Here is a 13,535-nt window from a genome sequence, read left to right as displayed (position 1 = left end):
AGATAAATGACTGAACACTTAGATAATTTTGATAATTTTTGAAACCCAATTTAAAGCTACTAGAAAGCCAGGGTGCCTGGTGGCTCAGTCAATTAAGCATCTGCCTTCGGCTCAGGTCACAATCTCAGGGTCCTGGGATGAAGTCCAGCGCTGGGCTCCCTATGCTTCTCCCTCTCCCTCTTCCCCCTTGTCCTCTTGTGCTTGCTCTCTTTCTCTCAAATAAATAAAATCTTAAAAAAAAAAAAACCCTATTAGAAAGTGATTAAAAACATAGACCCACAAAATAAGGAGAATAAGAGGGGACAATGGTAAACAAATACCCTATACCAAATAGCTAGAAAGCAGGTAAATTAGTAGTAATTGGCACAATAGATATGATAAGGCTCAATTAGAAGAATGGTAAGGAAAGCTAGGAATTAAAATTATCTACAGTAGAGTTCTCCCAAAAGTTGAGGGTCCAGCAGCACATTTAGAATTGAGTGGAGGGGGTACAAAATATGGAGGGTTCACTGGACACTGTTAGAGAGGCAGTCTGGTGTATAACTCATTATTTCCTCTCCACGACCTACCCCTAAACAAAGGATGGTGGTGGGGGAGGGGGTGAGTGAAGTATTCCCTGTGTCTGGGAAAAATATTGGGTACAGTTGAGAAAATGAGCACTTTGCCTAAAATAGTGACTCACAGACCATGTGCTCAGTACTGGCTAAGTAGGAAAGGCCATGGCCCCTTATCACACTCAGCAGCTGGTATCGTGGTAGCTTTGCTTCCATCTTGGCTGAAAATTGGAAGAGTTTTTTTTTTTAGAGAGTCTGTCCAGTCTACAAATAAAGACCTAAAAATACTAATTTCAGAGGTTCCCCTGTAAGCATCTTAACCCCATCATGCTGCTATGAAGCTTACTGTTCACAAACTCTAACTCTGCCATCATTGGTTAACAGCTCTTGAATCTTCCACTCTTAAATAGAGGCTGATGAGTATTACTGGACCATCTAGAGAATGTGCTTAGTGTGGAGGATAGAGACTGAGACAGGGAAGAGTAACATAGAAGATGCAGCAAACAGGCTGGGAAACAGAAAGATTTTAGAAGTTAATATCATTACAAAGATCAAGTAATTGTAAACAGGAAACAAGTTCACAATGCTAAAATAAAAAAAAATTAGAGAATAAAAGATCTGGGATAAAAAGCAAATCTGAGAAACTCTTTCCCAAAGGACAAAAGGATGAAATACAGGAAAGAAGAGAAAATTAGAAGTGCAATCAAAGAGAGTCAATATTCAATAACAAAAATTGTCAAGAAAGAGAAAATAAAAGGGTGGAAATGGCAGAGAAATGAGGCAGTAAAAAATGATTTAAAAACTTAACTCTTAGGGTCTCTTTCTCAGAAAGCTATTAGAGAATTTTTTTTCCACAAAAATGAGGTAGTCATTAAAGAAAGATTCCATGGAATACAGAAGATAAGAGACCCATGACAGAAGGGAGATGTAGATTATTCCCACAACGATGGTATAGGAAGATTTAAAAATCATAACTATGTGAGTGGCAAAGGACAACCAGGCCATGTTGAAAAAGCTCAGAAGACTCCAAGGGGTGATTACTTCAGGAATATAATATTGGTGAAGTGTCTTGTGTCTAAACATCTGAAAAGCAGAATTAAACAAATACCTCAGTGTTAGCTGTTGAATGAGTCCTAAGTATCTGGAAAACGAAACACTTAGTTTAGAAGATAAGTTCTAATTCCAGGGAAGACAAAGGCTTCTGAAAAAAAAAAAAAGGAATTCTAATCTATGACTTACCTGGGAGGAATGTTTATATAATGATGTAAACACTCAATACTGACTTAACTAAAATTATGACATTGAATGGATGGGGAATAGTAAGTATTAGTGTGTATCATGGTGAGGTTAGGAGGATGACAGAATTCTTCAATAGAGAGCCAATTCAGAAGACAAAGAAGCAGCATCCCAAGTATGTTCAGAGATGCATTGTGATAAGCAGGTTAGGTGACCCCAGTTTTTCAGTCCTTGGACACTGTTATATTTATGTGCCCTTGCCACGGTCTCCTGGTGAGTGAAATTGATTTTCCTGGTTGGTGATTCTGGATTGGGCCTTCTAACTTGCTTTGGGATTTTTAGCAGAAATGATGAGGTAGAGGCTTAACTGTGATTTTCTGTTAAGCTTGTGGTCCTGCGGTTTCAAGTACGGCAGTATGAGGAAGGCATACACTGGTTGGTTGTAGCCCTTCCAGTTTGTCTTGCAGAGGGTGCCCACTAGGCCGGAGCTGCCACAGCCAACTCCCAGCAGCACAGCTAGAAGCACAGTTGTCTCTGCCAACTCAGAGTGTTGTGAGTGAGACGGAAGCTATTACTGCATACCACCGAGGTCTGATACTTGTTCCTCCGCAATTGTTGACTGTTAAACATGGAAACAAATAATAAATTAATCAGTTGAAAGAAGGAGAAATAATTGCATCTGGGGACGACAAATTACAGTGAAGAGGGGGATGTAAACTTGTAACGAATCTTGTAGGGATATTTGGTTCTTCAAGCCATGTACACCTAAAACTGATAAAAATATAAATTAAAAACTAAGGGAATGAAACAACAGGATTGATCGATAGTTGAAGTTCATAAAGGAGATCCAGTAGGTAGATAATGGATGGAGGCAGCTAGGATGCTACTGATAAATTTTTAATGCCTTCAGTTGTACTTCCCTGATTTTTTTTTTTTTTAAGGGCTGTCTAAGAAAATAGAGGTTTTCCAATCAAGATCACATGGTAGTTTTATGGTGTTGGATGCCTCAGTGAGTCAAAAGGGCAAGATTAATGGGCGAAGAGAGTACAAGAAATGATAGATTGGAGGTTCTGGTCAGAGACTTGAATTGAGGAAATTAAACATGTCAGAGGAGCTACAGATAGGGGTGAACTCAAATTGGCAGGTGGCTGCCGAAGGGGAGGAGATAGGAATGGGGGCCTGGCAGAATGGGTGGAGGTGAGCTCGAGGCACGCAGATGAAAGGCATGGCATAGGGAATATAGTCAGTGGTGTTGTAATAGGGTCCTGTGGTGACAGATGGCGGCTCCACTTCTGATGAGCAGAGCATAATGTACAGACTTGTCCCATCATGGTTGTGAGCCTGAAAATAGTGGAACATTTTGTGTCTGCTGTACTTGAATTATAAAAGAAAAAAACAAAAACAAAACAATTGAAATAAAGAACGGATCAGTAAGGGAAAAGGAAAAAAAAATCAAGTTTGTAGGGTTGGCTTGGTAGGGGAAGCCCGGAGTGGATTCCAGGCTATTACTGTCACACTCAGGGAGGAGCTACAGCCACCCACCCAGTGGCTGGCCTGGTCAGTGTCACTGCCACCTTAGGCAGTGAGGACAGGACCCACCAGCTGCCGCTGCCACCCTGCTCGGTGCTGCCTAGGAGCCCTGGCAGCATGGGCAGTGGTGCAGGGGGCGGCGGCGCCTGGCAGCCGGGACAAGGAAATAATCCCAATGAAGGTTTGGGGAACAGTAAAAGGGTTCAGAGTAATGGATATGGTTTCATCAGGAATGACGACACCAAGGAGTTTGTATACCAGACTGCCATAAAGAAGAACATGGGCAGTACCTTCGCAGTGTAGGAGATGTACATGGAGTTGGAAGATGTCGAAGGAGAAGAGGGGCAGGGACAGCAAATGAAACCGGCTCTGGTGGCGCTCTGGTGCAAGGCAGTAAATATGCAGCAGACTGGAATCATTATAGACGCTATCCATGTGGCAGGGATTGTCCACACAGTTACCAGCAGAATTGTCAGAATACTGAAAGCCAAGGGGTGGGGTGGGGGGTGGCGGAGAACGAGGGCTAGGAGAGTAGGCATACTCAGGTGGGGGTGCGGGTGTTGCCCACGGCTCAGGCTCTATCGCAGACCGTGGTTCCCATCTTACTGTGTATGGGGAGACCCTGTGGGCACCCACCCCCTGTATTCCGGCCCTGCTGGGCAGGGAGAAGAGATGGAGGGTACTGCGACAGCCAGGGCGCAGGAGAACAAGATTGACCAGTGAGGCAGAATGTGTATTGGGGTCATAGACCGAGATTCCGCAGGGGGCTTTCTAGCCAAACACAACCTGGACAGGACAGCAATGAAGAACACAAGGAAAATCAAGGAGACGAGACCTATAGTCAGCAGCCACCTCAGCATCTTCTGCTGCATCTTCAGCTACTGATGCAGATTCCCAGAAGACCCTGAACCACAGGATGACAGAGACAAAAGCAAACCATCCAGCGGCTGCGGCTGAGAGTTCCTCTTCTCCCGAGGCTGAGCAGGTCAGGGCTGAGTAAATGCGGGCTTACTCTATCTACCTTCATCAGGTTTAGTGATCCAACACAGAGAAATGAAAACGACACTGAAAAAATAAAGTTAAAAAAAAAAAAAAAGAAATGAAGATGAAATTCCAGCAATAAGAAATGAACAAAAGACAGAAGCTGAAGACCTTAAGTCCTTGCTTTTTGCCCAGTGACCAGATAAATGGAACTGTCCGCATTATCTCTGCAGTGTAGGATTTTTATTACTTTTACCTAAAGATTTCTGTTTCTTGTAATGACAAATGTGTTTTTTTAAAAAATGCCTTGTTTTTCTCAGTATCTCTTTAAAGATTTTTAAATAGTTTCATCTGGTCAAGTTAAGATTTTTAAGAACCTCACTTTTAATTTGTAATAAAAGATGATAAACTTTTTTCTTTTTCCAGCCAAAAAACAGCAAACACCTGTTAATAAAAGTCTTTAATAATTGTCAAAAACCCCATGTTTCTAGGATTGATTATAGTAAGTAGTTGTTCAGGTGAAGATAAAAGGTCAAGGAAACTTCTAGAGAATTTGAAACTTTTTGTGTGTAAACTTGGAATTCAGCCAGTGTAATGTCAGTTGTTGGAACAAAAAGGAAGACTGATCCATCTGCCTAAAACTGCAGAGCTGTGAAGTAGTGAGAGATGATAGTACTAAGAAGATCAGAAGATTTTGCCAGATGGCATAAATTCCGGAAGGATAGGTCTTTTTCATGGAAGAACAGTGGAGATACAGAATGTTAAGTTTGACTTCAAGCCCTGTCAGTAAGTGGTGGTTGGGAAAAGCAGTAGATACCTCTTGCGAATGATGTCAAGCAATTGGTATACCTTCAGCTCTAGGGGGTGAAGAACCTGTTACTTAATGAGTTTGAGTGTACTTCAGCGTGACAGATGGTATAGTAGAAAGGGTAAGGAAGGAGGTTAACTGTGGGGTAAAGATCCATGAAGGACTGAAAAATACGGGTGGTTTATTACTTTGGCATTACTCATAAAACTTTACTACACACAGAAGAAAACAGTAAAGCAGTATATACATAACAGAAAGCTTCAACTAGGTGTGATTTACAGAGTACTTTAAAATGGGTAGAGAAAATCCATTACTGTAATGGTCACAATTGAGAATTCATAATGGTTATACACACTTTTCTTTCTTTTTTTTTTGTTTCTATCTTTAGTTTCCCAACTATGATTTTAATTTTCCTCATATTTCTTAAAGACTTTTTTTTTTTAAAGATTTTATTTATTTATTTGACAGACAGAGACCACAAGTAGGCAGAGAGACAGGCAGAGAGAGAGAGAGAGGAGGAAGCAGGCTCCTCGCGGAGCAGAGAGCCCGACGTGGTACTCGATCCCAGGACCCCGGGATCATGACCCGAGCCGAAGGCAGAGGCTTTAACCCACTGAGCCACCCAGGCGCCCCAACTTTCCTCATATTTCTTGATGGAAACAGGGTGTAAGGGAAAGCCGAAGGAAAAGATCAATACACGTGGTCAGAGCTAGTCCAATATTAGGATAGAGGAAATTGAACTTAACATAAACATCAGGTGTTATCGAAAAGCTTCTGACTACTTATTAAATCCCAATTTGTATAGTTAACTATCTCAATTCATAATCAGTATCCGCTTTATCAAGGAATAGCCATAAACTAGACACTAAACCAGATACCCCATCTATCTGTTCCTTTGAATAATTCTTATTCTCTGTTTCTCCAGATGGAGCAAACTGAGGAACAGACTACTTAACTTCTCCGCAGCTTGTCATGTGGAAAGATCACAGTTAGGATCCAACTGACTCTATTGACTTCAGGGTCCATGCTCTTCAATACTTGGCAATAAGGTCTCAACTTCATGAGAGTATACATATACTTCCATCAATTCAGCAAATCCATTTAAGGACTTGTTATAAATTTTAATGGGCAGTTTGCAAATTTCTTCAAGCTGTTAAAAACAACAAATTGAAAATTAATACTTCACACATACAGTTCATATTTCATGATATAGTAATACACATAAACTATTATTTTCAAATTCGATGTTTAGATGTTTAAATGTTCCATAACTTAATTATCACCAGAATATCAGATTGATTTATCAAAAGTATTTAATACATGTGTTTTGGAAACAAAGTCCTTAACTTGGAAGCATCTATTTCTTGGGAATACTGATGTTGTATGTAACATTACACTACATAAGTGTTAACATGAATTTTTTTTGAGTAGCATACACAAGGACAGCGTACATGTACCAAGGGTAAAAGGAGAGCCTGAGTGTCAATTCTGTTCCTTGTTCTTCCTTCTTAGAGGCGGTTTCCCCTGAGACCTTCCAAAGAGATTCTATTCATTCTTAAACTGTGCCTATGCATTTCTTTCCATTTGTAGGTACCCTTATCAATCTGCCATGTACATAGCAATCATCTTGAGACTCTACTTCACTACTGTGTTAGGATATCCCACTTTTTACAACTTTTTATATCCTAGGTCTTCAAGTGACTCATTACCCTTCTCAATTTTGTGGAGCACCATATCCTGAGAAAGAGTGCATGGGGAAACTTCTGTTTTCCTATGACTGTAGAGAGCTTAGAGACTGTTACTCCTTTCTAAGACCAACTAAAAAGTTGAGTACATTGAAAAATCGGCAGCTCTTTTTAGACCTGTCAGAAGTGAGGTCACATTTTAAATTTCATTTAAAATATTTTGAACTAAACACAAATGAAAACACTTACCTTGAAATATGCCAGGAGCAGTCCTTAAAGGGAAATGCATAGTGTTGAATGTACATAGTAGAAAAGAAAATGCATCTAATTAATAATCTAAAACTCTGTATTAGGGAATTAGAAAAAGAGCAAATAAATTCCAAAGTAAGCAGAGAAAAATGGTAAAAATATAACAGAAATGAATAAAATAGAAAACTAAGACAAAACCCCAAAAGCTGTTTTTTTGAAAAGACTAAGAGAGTATCCTTACCACACAAGGAAGAAAATATTCAAATTATAACCCCCACAGGAAATAGGGAACATCTTTATAGAACTGCTAGAAATTATAAGGATAAAAGAAATAATATGAACAATTCTATCCTCAAAGTTGATAACCTAGATGAAATGGAATGATTACGTGAGAGAGACAGTCTGCCTAACTCACATGAGAATAGACGAACTGAGTAAGCATATGTCTATTAAAGAAATAGAATCAGTAATTTTCTAAAGTAGACTGAAGTCCAGATGCTTTTGCTTATAAAATATAACAGATGTTTAAAGCAGAAATTTCAATTCTCTATATTCTCCCATAGAGGATAGCAGCAGAGGAAGGGATTGCCAACTCATTCTGATGCCAGACTAATTGTAAAAGCAAAGACATGGTAAGAAAATAACAGCCCACTGTCATGAACATAAATGAAAAATCCTCAAGAAAACATTAGCAAGTAGGTCTGACAATGTATGTAAAGAATTAAAGACTTTAGCCACCTGGGGTTTATTCCAGGTATTGAGGGCTAGTTCATCTTTTAAAAATCAACTACGGTACATCACATCCACAAGCTGAAGAAGAAAAACAAAATATTTCAATAATGCAAGAAGAGTATTTGACAAAGTCTAGCTACTCATGATAGAATCTGAGCGAACTAGAATAGGGGGAGCACTTCCTCAATTTGATGAAGATGAGGTACAAAAACCTATTCTTCCTTCCTTCCTTCCTTCCTTCCTAGATTTTGTTTTTATTTAACACTGAGAGACAGCACAAGCAGAAGGAGCAGCAGGCAGAGGGAGAAGCAGGCTCCTTGCTAAGCAAGGAGCCTGATGTATCAGGGACTTAATCCTAGGACCCTGGGATCAGGACCTGAGCCAAAGGTAGATGCTTAGCCAACTCAGCCACACATGTGTCTCAATACTATTTTCTTTTTTGAAGATTTATTTATTTTAGAAAGAGCATGCACACGAGTGAGGTGAGAGGCAGAGGGAGTGGGAGACAAGCAGACTTCCTGTTGAGCGGGGGGAGCCCAAGTGGGGCTCGATCCCAAGACCCCAAGATCATGAGCTGAGCTGAAATTAAGAGTCAGATACTAAACAGACTGTGCTGCCCAGGCACCCCTGCTAACATCATACTTAATGATAAACTAGAAGCTTTCCCACCAAGATCAGCAACAAAGCAAAAATGTGCTCATGCCATTCCTTTTCAACATTGTATTAGAATTCTTAGTAATAAGAAAGGAAGTAAGTACTCTGATTGGGAGAGGCAAAATAAATCTTTCTTTGCAGATGACATAATTGTCTTTGAAGAAAACCTGGAAGAATTAAAGTGGAAATAAATGATTGTAGAAAAGCTGCATAACTAAAGGTTAATAAATAACAGTCCACCGCTATCTTACATAATAGCAAAGAACAGGTGGAACTCGAAATTAAATGTTTCATTTACACTTAGTGCTCCAAAACTGAAATAAAATACTTAAAATTCTTCCCCAATACATATTAGATCCATAGGAGGAAAACTACAAAACTCTAAGCAAAATAAAAGCACTGAATAAATTGAGATCTAGGACATGTTCATGAATGGGAAGACTTAGTATTACCAAGATGTCAGTTCTTCCAGTGTGGTCTCTAGATTAAAGCAATCCCAGTGAAAAGCCCAGCAAGTATTTTTTGTGGTTGTAAACTGATTTTAGAGTTTATATAGAGAGGCAAAAGATGCAGAACAGCCAGTGCAATATTGAAGAAGGATAAGGTTGGAAGAGTGACTACTCAGCTTCAAGACTCACTGTAAAGCTACAGTAATCAAGACAGTCTAGTAGGTAGAAGAAAGGAGAGACACATGAGTCAGTGGAACAGAGTATAGAGTCCAGAAACAGACTATATAAATGACAGATTTTTGTCAAAAGTGCAAAAGGAAGATAATGAAACAAAGGTAGTCTTTTCAGTAAATAGGGTTTTAACAAGTAAACATTCACATAAAAAAAAAAAAAAATCCAGGCACAATTTACACCCTTCACAAAACTTCAGAAGGGATTATAGACCTGAATGCAAAGCAAAACCCCCACAAAACTCCTAGAAAAAACTTAGATGACCGTGGGTATGGTGATACCTTTTTAGATAAAATGCCAAAGGTGTGATCTATGAAATAATTGATAAGCTGGACTTCATTAAAATTAAAAAGTACATGATTTCCGGAAAAGGCAAACTGTGGAAACAGGAAAAAATTCAGTGGTTATCATGGGTTGGAGGCAAGGAATAGGATGAACAGGAGGAGTGTGGAGAATTTTTAACACAGTGAATGTGCTCCTTATGGTACCAAAATGATGGATATACATTGTATGTTTGTGCCAACTCATTAAACTTAAAAATGCTGAGGGGATCCTAGTGTAAACTGTGGACTTGGGGTGGTAATGGGTGTGGGGTGTAAGCTCACTGATTGTAACAAATGTACCACTCTGGTGTAGAATTTGGGTAGTGGGGGAAGCTGTGTGATGTGAGGGTAGGGGACATGTGGGAAATACTGTGCTTCCTGTTCAACTTTCCTGGGAAACTAAAACTGCTCTAAGACAAAGCCTATGAAACTTGGAATGAAAAAGAGTGCATAGGAACTAAAATTCTGTTGAGTCCTGCAGTGTTTGTGGAAATCCATATTCTATACTCAGGTGATAAATAAGTTTTCTTGAAGTACAGTTTTATATTTACAACAATTATCTTCAAAATTATGGAGAAACTGCTGCTTTGTTTTTTTCATTTTCATTGTTGCTATTAAAGCTCAACAAATTTGGGTTCCTGCTTTTTAGGAGACTTTTTGTTTCTTTTAATTGGGTTTGGTGTATTTTCACCCATTAGCTTCTAGATTCTGTGAGACTTTTTAATTTGGAAACTCATGTTCTTTATTATTGTAATTTTTGGGGAAATATTTGGTTATTTCTCCTACTTTTTATGTTCTTTCCTTCTGGTTTTTCTTTTTTCTTTTTTACATATTGGACTTTGTGGTCACTGTTTTTTTTCTCTATCCTATTTTATGAATACTAACACTTTCTCAGTTACCATGCTGAAGTCTTTTTTTAACTGCAGAGTTCCTCCAAAAGATTTTTTTTTTTTTCCCTTTTTGACCTTATATTTCATGTTAGTCTTGGTTTCAGTTAAATCTGAGTTTTCTGGTCATGTTTATGTATTGGACACTGATTAGATTGGTGGGTTATGTAGGTGGAGCTGTTTGACTTTGACTTTGAGATTAACTATATTTGGGGAACTCTGACAACAGTATCCTTAGAGCTTCTTCCTGGGAGGAATATTGTTTGGCATTCTTTCGGGCTACAAGTTTAAGGGCACAGAGGGTTCTTAGTATCAGTGTGTGTATGTTATGTGATCAGTGATATTACTATAATTCCCACGGTAGATGATAAAGATAAAAATTTCCAGCAATTACACACTGACTTCTTCTTTTAAAATCTATTGTGCTAGTTGTTTTCTGTTTGTTCCCTATGTTCAGTTTTTCTCTTGGTTTGCCTGCCTTTGTATTAATTACTCATTTTTATTTTATTTTATTTTATTTATTTTTATTTTTATTTTTATTTTTTTTAAGATTTTATTTATTTATTTGACAGAGAGGGATCACAAGCAGGCAGAGAGGCAGGCAGAGAGAGAGGAGGAAGCAGGCTCCCTGCTGAGCAGAGAGCCCGATGCGGGACTCGATCCCAGGACCCTGAGATCATGACCTGAGCCGAAGGCAGCGGCTTTAACCCACTGAGCCACCCAGGCGCCCTAATTACTCATTTTTAAATGATTCTATATTATCATTATTGATTTATTTTAAACTTAAAAATGTTTACTATATGCCTTGAGCGTAGAAAGTATATGCAGGCAGAGTCACCTTCAAATAGTAATATACCATTTATGAGCCCCTAGTAGTACACTACTGAAGGGGAGCCTGCAAGGGTGTAAACACTCCTGTTGAGTATGTGACCTCCAGGGATTCTATATTCTCGAGGTCACCTTCATTCACTATTTAGCAATGTGTTGAAATTCTCCGTTTATTTCTTTTTACCTGCTTGCGTGTTATCTGCTGTCTTGTTCTTGTGCTGTTTGTAGGTGAGCGGGTGATGGCATCCTCTTTGTCCTTGGTAGAGGCATGCGTTTTCTTAGATTTATGGCTACTTTGTCAGCTTGTGATCTCAGCTACAGTGGGTTCAAGAAAAAGTTATGCTTTTGTAGTTTACATGATTTTTCTTCAGGAAAGAAGAGTACTTTTTCCAGCTTTCCATCTCTTACACAAAAGTAGAAATAATGGTCAGTGTTACTGAGAAATGTAGGAATTTAGAATTTGGTAGGCTATTAATTATGTATTTTTTGAACTTACTGCAGAAGTAAAAATTTTATTATGGAAATTATCAAAACCCCCACAAATAGTTGTAATAGTAATCTATACAATAAATTACAAATTCATGGTACTCTTTCTGCCAAGATTGCTCAGCCTCTATTTTCAGTATATATTTCATATATCCGTCACTCAACATTTTCTGTTTCCCATTGGCTCTAGTGACTTCTATCCTAAAGACTTCATACAGTTTGTGGGCTGCTGCCATCAACATATGAGTGGCAGGAGTAGAGCATCAAGTAATTCTCTTTTCACCACCTAGACAGGAGGAAATACCTGTTCCTGTGGTCTCCTCTCAACATGTACTTTGTGAGGATCTTTAAAGCTTTCCACGAATGTGTTAAATATCTTGGCTTTGAAAAGAGTCAGGAAAAGGGTTATTGCTGGCCATCCTCAAGATTTGACCATGTGTTAAAGAGAGCATTCTGTTGACTTATATAGATCTCACATACTGCTAAATGAGTCTGTACAGATGGTAGAAATACAAAGAAGAGGGTTAGCATTTGTCTTATTTGAATATAACAAATGTCGATAATACTTATTTTAAAATTACGTTGTCTAAGAAATATGTGATGTTAAGTAGTGTATCAGAATAGAAAATTTAAGCCGAGAGACCATTCTGGTCAATTTGGGACTATGTATATTGGGTGGTTCTATTTTCTTGTCCATTACTTTGACAACCCATTATAATTAGAACCTTAGGATATCTAGTACAGCAAAATAGCCCTGGCAGTGGGTGCTGAATGTAATACTGATATTTGTGGCCTTGATGCAGTCTTTCTCACCTGGGTATGTTTGTTCTAAAACATAAATCTATCAGATGTCTGAAACTTCTCTGATTATATACCACCTTTTTCCTTAAGTTATGCCTCTCTCCAGTTTTATTCAGTCTGTAGAATGAGATCAGAGATCTCATTCTAATGCCTTCACACAGGATTAAGTATTTTGTCTCCACGTCTACTTGTAGATATTTTAGTGTTGCATCTATCATAGCCTTTAGCAAAATATTTGTTACAGATCAGCTTCCTCTTTAAGTTTTGAGTCCTTGGGGTGCCTGGGTGGCTTAGTCAGTTAAACAACTGCCTTCAGCTCAGGTATGGTCTCAGAGTCCTGGGATTAAGCTGAGCTGCTCATCAGCCTCCCTGCTTAGCAGAGGCTACTTCTCCCTCTGCCCCTCCCCACCACTTGTGATTTCTTTCACTCTCTTTCTCCAATAAATAAAATCTTTAAAAAAGATTGGGAAAAAAAAAAAAAAGATTTGGTTTCCTTGAGGATCTAATAGACCTCTCATTTATCTTTAAATACTTCTGAGTATAGAGCTTGGACATGATTGGTACCAGTATTGTTCAGCTGAATTGTTTTGATCATTTTAATAGTTTTGTTTAAAATGCTTGAAAAAAGCTTTACTAAATCTACGAGAGACCTTAATTTTTTCTTTTTTAAGATTTACTTATTTGAATGGGAAAGGGAGGGAGCATGTGCACAAGCAGGGAGAGGGCCACAGGGAGCAGATCTCAAGCTGACTCCCAGCTGAGCATAGAGCCCAATGGGGGGGCTCGATTTCATGACCCTGAGATCATGACCTGAACAGAAACCAAGATGCTAAACTGTCACCCAGATGCCCCAGGCCTTTCTATTTTTGTCTGATAATGGCATACTGAACTGTTTTCATGTTCAGAATCAAAATATAAATTTGTAAAACAGGTATTGTTATGTAAAATATTAAAATGAACAAAAGCTGTGACTTGCGAATATCTTAATATAAAAATAGCATCGGGTTGGAGTTCAATGGATACACATATTTGTCAGATAATATCCTGATATAAAAAAATTTCAGCCATACTTGCAGGCATTTTAGAAACAGGTTGGGAAAG

At 38.6% G+C, this 13,535-nt stretch overlaps 1 protein-coding gene across 1 annotated transcript in view; it reads left to right on the top strand.

The window, feature by feature from the left end:
* The window catches only part of CRPPA (CDP-L-ribitol pyrophosphorylase A), a 311,086-nt gene that overhangs the window by 90,253 nt on the left and 207,298 nt on the right, over positions 1–13,535 (top strand). The window lies entirely within an intron of this gene.

The sequence above is a fragment of the Mustela lutreola genome, chromosome 4 (assembly GCF_030435805.1).
Source record: "Mustela lutreola isolate mMusLut2 chromosome 4, mMusLut2.pri, whole genome shotgun sequence".
In the NCBI taxonomy this organism is placed as follows: Eukaryota; Metazoa; Chordata; class Mammalia; order Carnivora; family Mustelidae; genus Mustela; species Mustela lutreola.
This window is presented reverse-complemented; position numbering and strand designations above follow the sequence as displayed.